The 11,296-nt window shown below is 42.1% G+C and overlaps 1 pseudogene; it reads left to right on the forward strand.

Moving 5' to 3' along the window:
• The first annotated feature begins 4,997 nt into the window (after window positions 1–4,997).
• Window positions 4,998–11,296, forward strand: part of LOC115869717 — a 12,667-nt pseudogene continuing 6,368 nt past the window's right edge.

The raw sequence follows: 11,296 nt of genomic DNA on the forward strand, positions 1-11,296 counted from the left end.
AAAACATATGCTTTTAAATGTTCGATTGCGTAGTGCACTATGGATTGGGCTGCTCACCAAAAGGTCAGTAGTTCAAATCCCCAGCCATTCTCTGAGGAGAAAGATGCCATTCTTCGCTCTCATGAAGATTTAGAGATTTGGCCAGCGAAAGGGGCAATACTACCCTGGTCTATAGAGTCACGAAGGGTCAGAACTGATGCGATGCAGTGAGTTTGAGTTCCTCACTCCTTTTTAGTTATACCTTTTAAACGTTCATCTCGTATTTGCGGATAAGGAAGGATGGCGGTTTCTCGGGATGAATAATTCACAATAATGCTCATCTTTTGTAACAAAGTTGGATAACAAAATGCAGATGGGCACACTAATTTATTTCACATTGACTTCGTACCCAAACCTACCCCAACCCCCTGCCACTGAGTTGATTCTTACTGTTGAGACGCCTAGGGTGTCTGAGACTGTAAATCTTTATGAGAGGACCCAACCTCTTCTTTTCCCCTCAGAACCACTGGTGGGTTTGAAGCCCCGACCCCATGGTTAAAAGTCTCAGCATCCTTGACTGCATGGACAAAAATTAGATTCTGTTCAACTGTGCACGACACTGCCAATCCAACGTTGATAATCTATTGTAGAAGGTTTAAAAAAAAAAAGGTTCACTTTTCTCCCCCAAATGAATCCATTAACATTATACTCTTCATTTAGGCGAGAGAAAAAAAGAAAAAGTACCAACAGGTTCCTTAGTGAGAAATGTCTATGTAATGTCTCCTTCCAAAGAGAGATGCTTTCCCCCTGGGATCGAGGCTTATTAACCTTGGTCTCATTGTGGTCTTGAGCTGTCACTCATTTATTATTTATCTTCATACCCTCTAACCTGGTTCTCTATCCATTTTAAACAAACTAGACAGCCCTGAGGGCTCTCAAGCCACCTAAAGTATAGGCATCCTTCCGCTTAGCTGTTTGCCCTAGATATTTCTGATAAATCGAGGGCTGCTTTGTGCAAAGAACTCTATTTTTTTTTTTTGCAAAACAAAACCCTTGAGATACATTTTTGCATCCTTTAAGGGGTCCAAGATTAAAGAGCGAATGGAAGGAAATTTCACAGGTCACTTGGAGGATTTCCAGGGCTGGCCTTCTTTGCCTGTGTATCCTGGAGCGGGGGTGGGGGGGTTCTTAATCACCGGCACTGTTTCTAGTGTCAACATAGGACTCTAACCGTGCCCATGCCCCTACATTATGGATGCCTGATTTTAAGACTATCTCTGCACAATTAGGTGGCCAATTATACACTGTTTTTCTTATCTCCTTCTTGCCTGGAAGTCATTTCAGTTTGTAACCCAGATCTATTTTCTGTTTATCGCCACACTGGTCACTCCTTCGTCGCTCTTTATCTTTCCTGACAATGTTCTCTGCTCCCCTCCCTCCCTGCCTCAGGATTCCTTCCCCTGTCCTCCAGAAAACTGCCGAGGGGGAGATCCCTCTAGTTCTCACTTTTCCACCTCAACCGCACTTGTATTCCACTCTAGCAACAAAAGATAACCAGAGATAGAAAGTAGCTCTTGAGATAACGTGAGCCAGCGGTTCCTAAAACTTGCTTGAGGAGAAGACGCACCAAGGTGGGTACTGGTTCGAATACAAGGCTCAGAGCAGGCCCCGGAGGAATTTCTGAGTGTGTGTTTGGGTGGATTCTGGGAAACTTTATTTTTAATCAAGGTCCAGGTTACTTTTATCTCCTGGGTAGTTTGGGAAACAGAAATCTAGTGCCTTGGTTCTCAAACTTTGGCATGCCTCTGCAGGGCTTGTAACACCCAGGTGCTGGACTCCTGGCCCATGGTTTCTGATTTCGTGGTGGGCGTGGTTTGGTGAGCCTTGGGCTCTTTACCTCAAAGGTGGGGGTTCGAGCCCACCAGTGGCTTTGCTGGACAAGGCTGAGCCTGTCTCTGCTCCTGTAAAGACTGACAGCCTAGAGGACCCCGGGCTGTGGCCGTGGATGGCTTACCGTGGACGTAATGGCAGTAGGATTTTTAAGGGGAGCGGGGCCTGTGAATCTGCATTTCTAACCAGTTCCCAGATGATGCTAAGACTATGGGTCTGTTAGATCTCTCTGGAGCTAGATTTATACCTCGGTCCTTGGCTCCGCGCGAGAAAGAATTCACGCCGAAGCCTGGTTCGTGATCGAAGTGGGTTTTATGAAAGTTAGAAGAAGTTTCAGGTTTACACGGCACCCAAGGGGCTCCTCCCGGACACGCGGCCTAGCTGGAAGCGGCTCTGCGTCCAGCAATGCGTGCCAAAGCTCTCTGCGCCGGAGTTATCCCTCCTCCATTTTAGGTCCTTCTCCTCCGTTCTAAGTTCTTGTCCTCCCGTCTCGGTTCTCGTCCTTGTTCTAAGATCTCCTCTCCTCTGGGCTTCTGCTTTTTCAAGGATTCCACAGGGAGGCGTGGTGGAAGACCCCCTGATTGACCCCATTGGCTGAATTGAATTCACCTGGCTAGGTGATCCAATTCAAGTTCACGCCCACCCCGGCCTACCGGCGGGAACCCTGAACATGTGCGCTGTGCCACTCCTTTGTTCCCCTAGCTTGACCCTCTGGGCATGCGTTAACGGACAAACCCCAGTCCTATGCTGGCCTACCTAACAGGTCTAGGGAGTCCGCAATGAGAACCACTGACTAATCCAACTGGCTTTATTTGAAACGGACTCAGAGCATTGATCAAAGGGATTTGACTGATAAAAACAAGTAACATCTACTGACAAACCTTCTGGAGTCCAGATGGCATAGCTTTGGGCTGTTAACGCCAAGGTTAACAGTTCAAAACCATCAGCCCTTCTGTGGGAGAAAGATGAAGCTTTCTACTCCTGTAAAGATTTAGGGTCTCAAAAGCCCACAGGAGCAGTTTACTCTGTCCTATAGGGTAGGAATTGACTGCATGACCGTGAGTTTGGTTTGCCAGACCTCTTGAACAAGTCCATCCTCACTGTCATCTAGTGAAGTCAATACTGACTCATAGCCACCCCCTGTAGCTTCCTGAAACTGTAATTGTTTATGGGAGTAGAGAGCCTGGTCTTTCTCCCTTGAAGCTGCTGGTGGCTTTGAACTGCCAACCATTTAGACTATGGCCCAATGCATAACCATTGTGTCACCAGGGCTCCTGAACAAGTCCATATAAGTGCCTAATTCAATAAATGTTTTTGAAGTTCTAGAAAATAGCCATTTTTTCATTCCTTTAAAAAATATATGGTAAATGTATACGTAACAAAACATTTGCGGTTTCAATATAGTTAGCACATACAATTCAGTGACATTAATTATATGCATCATGTTACTCTCTCTCATTGCCACTGTTCAGTGTCAAAAATTATTCTATCCCTTAACAGAAGCTCAGTATTTCTGAACAAGGAGCCCCACTCTTTCTTCACATTCCTTTAGTTTTAAACTTTTGCTTAATTTCACTTTTGCTTCCTATTCTTTTATTCATTACAAATTAACAAAATGAATTAGGCAATTGAATCTCCCAACTTGGGTGATACAATTTTTAAAAAAAATTATTTTATTTGGGGCTCGTGCAACTCTTATCACAATCCATATATCCATCCTTCGTGTCAAGCACTTTGTACATTTGTTGCCATCATCATTCTCAAAACATTTGCTTTCTACTTGACCCCTTGGTTTCAGCTCCTCATTTTTGCCCCTCTCTTCCTGCCCCCCGGGTGACACGATTTCTACAGGAAAATATATTCCAAGGAATTTTGAACCAACTTTGGAAAGAGAACTTGCCCTGGAGGCAATTTCATGAACAGGCTGTGGAAACAGTGCAAGAACTTAGCTGGTAACTGGAAGCAGAGTGCATCAGCCGGCATCTCGCTGATCAATGAGGCATTGATGCGCTCCCTCCTGTATGTAGGGCTTTGGGGAATAACTAAAAGAGGAGCCAATACTTGGATGCTGCACTACTTTGCAGACATTATGAGAGTTAATAAAACTCATTACCTCTTAGCTTCCTTCTGGCAATGGACAAAACGCTAATTTACTTAGCATAGTCCTGTGTGTGTGTGCAATTAAAACGACTTTTTGAAAAAGAATCATTTTATTTGGGGCTCTTAGAGCTCTAATCACAATCCATCCATCTAGCCATTGTGTCAAGCACATTGTATATATGTTTCCATCATCATTTTCAAAACAATTTCTTTCTACTTGAGTCCTTGGTATCAGCTCCTCAATTTCCCCCCTCCCTTCCCTATCCTCCCCTCCTCCCTCATGAACCCTTGATAAATTAAAATTTATTATTATTTAAAACAACTTTCATGGGAAACAATGCAACTGGAAAGTTATTTACCACCATTTATTGGCAATTTATTTGTGGAATTCTTTTTTTGGTGTATTACTGTTGTACTTTTTATGGTTTCTGGCTTCCTGGCATTTAAGTGTCATTAAAAAAATCATCATAATGCCAATGGTTGCAGATAAATATTTTTATCCCTTGCCATCAAGGTAGGAGATGGGTTGGCATGACAGCTCTGCTTGGTAGGTAAGGGAGAGGAGAGGGAGCATGCCCCACGTGTGTATTGTTATTTCCTGCAGACAGTGTGCAAACATAACACAAAGAAACAATTAGCTAAGGAATAGGACAAATGCCATTTGCAGGACCCTATCTTTAGATGGAAAAGTTCAAATTCAAGACAGAGGTAAAAAAAGCACCACTGGAGCTCCTTCACCCCAACAGACAGCTCACACAAAGCTGCGCCTTCAGTGCATTCCACAGGGCTTTATATCAATATTGTGCAAATAGATCTTCCAAAACAGCATGTTAATTTAAATTACTCTTGAAAGGACTAAGCAAAAGAAAAAGAATGCAGGAACTGAAAATTTGGGCTTTTGAAAATGGCTACTACTTTGTACCTTCTTTCAAAAGACTCAGTGTCAGACTGAGTTTTTAATCTATGACTCAAAGGCTGTGCAGGAAAATAGCTCAGAAATCGACTTTTCTGTCCAGAAAAAAGTCGGCATGAAGGTAAGAGGTGGAGAATGAACTAAAGATTTCCTCAGGTACCAATAATAACTACTCACTTTGTAGAATAGATCCGCTGAGTGTCTGGCAACCGGCTTACACTCCTTAAATACGTATATTTGGCAAATCGTACACAGTATGAGTATTGTTTTACCATGGATCGTTCCAAATCTTCCCAAACCTCCTAGTGTTGCCATATGAAAACCCCACAAACGGAGTACTTTATAAGAAGACGAGTTTGTTATAGGACAGTTGTGAAAGCGGGAAATCAGGCATCACAAGCTCAGTCGTGTTGATTCCTTCTGAGGTCGCTGAGAGCCTTTGTAGGGCCATCTCACCAGGCCACAGTCTCTGTTTCTGTGCATCATCTCAGTCATACGGGATGAGGACCAACTCTATTTTTTTAAAAAACATTTTATTAGGGGTTCATACAACTGTTATCGCAATCCATACACACAACAATTGTGTAAAGCGCATTTGTACATCATTCTCAAAACATTTTCTCTCCACTTAAACCCCCGGCATGAGGTCCTCATTTTTCCCCTCCCTCCCCACTCCCCCCTCCCTCATGAGCCCCCAACAGTCTATAAATTGTTATTTTGTCAGATCTTGCCCTGTCCGACGTCTCCCTTCACCCACTTTTCTGTTGTCCGTCCCCCAGGGAGGAGGTCACATACAGTTCCCTGCAATCAGTTCCCTCTTTCCAACCCACTCTCTCTTTACCCTCCCTGTCTCACCACTCACACCACTGGACCAACTCTATTTTAGTAGGAAGCCACGTTAGCCTGAGTGCATCTCCATGGATTACCTTCAAGGATAGGGATTGGAACTTCAACATAATTTTAGGGGGTGGGACACAATTCACTCCATAACATTTGGTACAGTTCTTCGCATTTAAAAATTAAATTCCATACATTTCCAGAAACAGTTGTAAACATCTATTTCCAGAAAGCGGCCCTCCCCCAAGGTTTTCCCACCGAGTTTAGCACTTGTCTTCTCATGTTAATCAGAAAACTAAGGGAGATTATGGACAAACGGTGTGCGTGACTATGTTTCCAAGAGAATTAATTAGAGATCATAACGATTAAATTGTTTTTTTTAAAAACAGTTTTATTGGCCTGTAATTCACCTCTCATACAACCCAATGGATCCGTCATATTAGACAGAGTTGAACAATCATAAACACTGAATCTTGAGTTTAAGACAAGCCCCCCACCCCCACCCCCACCAGGCTTGCTCCCTGTGGACTTATAATAAGGTTTACTCAAGCTGCCTCAGTTTAAGAAGAACATTTGACATTAGATTTTGGTATTCAATGGAATCTGTCAGCTAATCATTCTTCTAAAGGACAACTTATTGCACACAAATGCTTCGCTTCTCCTTTGCGGACCTATTAATCCATTCATTGATGAATGCCTCATGAAAAAATAAAAAGGTCAGAGTGGACTGTATGGTTTATAGATGCAGTTAGTTAATAAATCTGCAGATTGGCCTTGCAGTTTGCTCCTTTAGGAAAGACCTGACCCAAGTGAGAGACCTAATAAGCCTAATAAGTTATGTGTTAAAATAATTACAATTGCTGTAGGGTGGTTATTGGTGACGCTGAAGTTTTCTTTGTTTTTGTGGTGAATTTTCAAAACCTTTAGAGGTTTTCAGTTTTACTCCTCATTTTAGTTTGGGTGAAGGTTGTTGCTGGGGCCCGTGGCTGACTTCGGTACTTGGTGCTAGTGGGGTCTCTATTTAGGTTAAAACGAAGCACTTAGCCCGTTTTTGAAACAATGCAAGCGAGTCCCGCTCTAATACCTTAACCCGTGGAGCTTTTGTCTACTGGCCAGTTTAGTCTATAGGCTCTGCTTTCAAGATTGATCTATGCAAATAAGAGATTCTCTTGTTAAGTAAATTTAGGAATGCAAATAAATATACAAGAAAAAGAAGCAATTGAAAAGAAATCTTTAATTTCCAGGTTAGGTAGGAAGCTTAGGGGGCAGTGAGTTTGTCTGAGGTAGAGGAATCCTCTAGAAAAGGAGCCCGGTGAATAGTCCATGCAGCTGGAAGACGATCATCGATGTTGATCATCACTGATCGGACCTCTGAAAAGTGTCGCATGTTTTGCTGTGTATATATTTAACAATAGCCAAAAGGAAAATGAATGATTTTTTAAAAGCTTTACCTTTCTTTATGAGCCGTTCGACTTACAGAGGCTCTGATCCAGGCCGCGGAAGAAATGTGAGCCTGTGGCAGGTCCGGAGTGGAGTTGGATGAACTTAACTGTGACCCTCAATCTGTGGAGTGGCAGATACTCGTGTATTAAGAATTTCAACAGCTTCTATGTCAAACAAAGAGTTTTATATTTGTATATTTGATTGGGAGCCGGTGAACGGTTAGATCAAACAGATTATTTATCCCTGTTCATATATGCTTACACGCCAATCATTAAAGAAAAAAAATCTCCTGGACCAAATTTAAGGGGTGCCCCATAGAGTGCAATCGCTTAGACTGTGTCTTTTTGGACCACATACAAGGGGGGCACACAGAGCCGCGACTAAGGGGATGGCGCAGTGCCTTGCCCTCGTCCTCCGGGTTCTGATATACTGTAGGGTCACTGAGCGTGAGACTCCACCCACTGGCACCCAACAACCGAATATGGACAGCAAGTCATGTCTTAAAGGAACAAAGGATAATTGCAAACAAGTCACTTTCTTCTTTTGCCTCATTTGCAATCATCTGCCCCAGGGGTTAAGACTGTAGGGCCGTCTTTTACCAGGTGCTTCTAGAGCAGGCAAATCTCTGGGATAGTCTCTGTGAAGGGGTGCGTTGGGAGGGGAGGGGGGTGGGACGCTGAAAGCAGGCTTTGTTATTCCTCTCCAGCTTTGAGCTGGGCCAAGGTCGTCTTCCTTCATTCCAACCCCCTTCAAGGTTACAATGAATGGTGACTTTGGACAAGTAAATCAACCTCTCCGGTGCTTCCGTGGCTCAATAGGTAAAATGGGCATAAACTGTTCAGGGCCACAGATTGTGGCAGAGCTGAGAAACTATTCATTTATGTACTTTCCACTACCAATGATCAGTTTTGCAATTCCAGCCAGAACGTTTTCTGGTTCCTCATATCTCAAAATGAAGTATTTCCCCAGGCAGCTGTCCCGCCTGAGTTCACTGCTGCCACTAAATGGCATCACCATTTATCAAATCACGGGAGAATTGGGGCGTTGGCCAGGACTCTGAGCCTTTCTCTCTCTGTGGTCCTCCAACACCCATGTCCTGCCCCATCCCAACCCCAGATGATCTCTCCGCTCTCCGCTCTTTCCTTTCGAAGCCTCAGCCATAGTCCAGGGCTTCGTGAGCATTTTCCTCAAACACACCCTGGCCCAGGCTCGACTGTGCTTTGAATTATTCTCTGGGAAACTCCTTGCATATCCAGAATACATTACCAACTTCTTAGTGAGTCTTATAAAGCACTGTTAAAATTAGTGAAAGCTCACTGGAATCTGAGCATGAGGTTTATTTGGAGCAATTATTCTGCACCCATATAGGGAGACCTCTCTGATCCCAGGACAAGCACATGGTTCGAAGCAGCTAGAAAGCATGGAGCTTATAAAGTCAAGGGTGGGGAGAAACATAAAGGTTCAACCTCTGTATTGAACCCTAACCTTCCCCTTTCAGAGACCAATGCCTCTCTGTTCACAAAATAGTCACAGTCCCCCCATCCAGCCGTTATCTTTTGAAATTCAAATGTACTGAGCCTGGCTTGGAGGTGGAAAGAACGGATTTGCAATTTTGGTGAAAGAAAGCAATGGCCTGGCCAATTAATTTTGGTCAGGGATTTCTTTAAAGTGAATTTCTCATTTTATGGATTAGAAGACCCTCAAGTCAAAGCAAGAGCGCAGCTATCTTTTCCTCTTTGACAGTACCTTATGATCCAGCTCAGAACTTTCATGTCAAACCAGCAACCACTATTCTAGAACAGTCCACTGACTTGTGGTTTCTCCAATGACCTGGGTTACTTCCAAGCTCTGTATATGTGGCAGACCATTTTCCCAGGTTAAAATACTGAATATCTCTACAATATTTCATCTGGTGATCCCACTGAGCTGGGTAATTACTCTTTTTCCCTGAAGACTGTCCTCCTTCATTTCTTTCACCTGCTACCTCACCTGTCTTAATATGTGACCCTCCGTGTAACATCCCAAACTCTGGGCACACTCCCCTGGCATAGTCTAAAGACTCACCCCAGGGCATTTTTAGCCACCCTTTTCAGTTAGTGTGAACTTAAGTCTAAGAAGACAGTGGAGCAGCTTGGAAAAAGCTGCCAAAGACAGAGGCACACCGATTGGGCTTATTAACCCTGCGATTCTAGAAAAAGTTAGCTCCACTTTCTCATCTGTAAAACGGAGATGACAATCCCTATTTCATAGACTTACTATAAAAACGGGGCTAGTGAAGGTGGCATTATTATTTCTCCTGAGATAATTCTCACCAAATGCTACATATCTTAATAGATCTATTCATTCTTTGCTCTGGGTGACAAGCAGAAGACAATTATAAGACTAAAACAACCAACCATGATTATGGGTATGATTATTGATTTTTAAAAAAAGAAGCAATTGACTTTAAGTTGATGTTGTTTAATGGACTCTAGAGAAAGCTATTCTAAATTGCATTTTCTTTTCACACTACTTTGAAACTTGGAGAAATGTGAATTTAGAATTAAAAAACTGTCTAGCCAATGTTGGGAGAAAAATTCTTAAATGGAACTAACATAATTCACAAGCACGTGGTCTGAGATTGCTTTATTTTGCCACAGGTCATTGAATAGAGAAATGAGAGCTTTGGGAGTTAACTTCTCATCTGGACAGAGAGCAGGCAATAACTATTACTCTGTGGATGCCAAACAGACGTGTTCATGCACAAGCAAATCTGGTGCTTATTAATGATATTGATTAGTCCCTTCTACCATGAAAGCTATTACCAAAATAATTCCAAATTGGAGCACTGGATTTTCTTTACTTACATGTTATTTAAAGAAGAAAAAGAAGGTATTCGAAGGTGCAAATATATATTTGTACATATATACACACACAATATACAGTTGTAATATATAATGCATCTTTATGTCTTAGAATTTTATAAAAACTTGTAATACTTTTCTTTCAAGTATATTAGAATGCTTTGATGAACATTTTATTGCTAAAGATCAATTGTATTTTTAGTTTTTATTCACACCCATGGAGGCCTAGTACATGGTGGAGCTAGATAAATATTTCTCAAATAAGTTTTCTGAATTAATAAAAGGCATACATCATAGACAAGAGTTAAAAGAGAGCCATTCCTACGACATCTGGCTCTGTTAATTCCATTTAATTTGCATAGATTATTGGCTAAGATTCTCTTGACTGCAAGTGCAGAAAGAAACTTAAGCTAGAATTTATTCTAAGGACACAGCTATGCTTTATGGAAGTTGGTGTCCCCAAACTAGTGCCAAGAATCTGAATTCTCTTTCTATCTTACCCATGTTCCCCTGGGCTCTCTGCCTGAATGTTTTCCTTTCACTTTTTTTTCAGTCTTATGACCAGATAGATAATAGGATAAAACATGGCTACTATTAGCTTCTGAATTTAGATAATACAGTCCTGTCTGCCTGGAGAGTCCAATTCTCTCTCTGGGTTCCAAGCACTTATTTAGATGGAGTGAATTCTGATTGCCACAGCTTGATCTAGATTCCCACTGAGCCTAATCAACTCTGGCTAGACAAGGTTGGATCACATAAACCAAGAGGAAACCATTCCTATAACCAATAGTGTAGGCAGAGAGCACTGGGAAGACAATGTGAGATGTATCCACTATGCAATATTCTAGTGTTTAGGAAAAAAATTTTTTTATCAGGGGTACTAAAACAATCGACTAAGATCTACAGTGTTACTCTTGTTCATTTTTCAAATCCCACCCCCAAATCCCACCATCCAAAATATGAGTGCATACCCCCCAAAACCCAGAATTTTCCCCCAAAGGTATGCATTTAATTTTTAAAATAAATCAACTTTATCACCTTCAAAGTACTCTTCATTACACTAAATACATTTGTCGAATCTGTGATTCCATTTTTGAAAATAAATCATTTTATTGGGGGCTCTTATAACAATCCATGCATGAATTGTATCAAGCACATTTGTACATATGCTGCTCTCATCATGTTCCAAACACTTTCTTTCTGCTTGATCCCCTGGTATAAACTCCTGTGATTCCATTCTTGGGAACATTTTTCAAACTCATCTGTTTAGATGACTGATTGCACCTCCCTC

The sequence above is a fragment of the Echinops telfairi genome, unplaced genomic scaffold, assembly GCF_000313985.2.
Source record: "Echinops telfairi isolate 266 unplaced genomic scaffold, ASM31398v2 ScPeMD7_1;HRSCAF=3_0, whole genome shotgun sequence".
Taxonomy (NCBI): domain Eukaryota; kingdom Metazoa; phylum Chordata; class Mammalia; order Afrosoricida; family Tenrecidae; genus Echinops; species Echinops telfairi.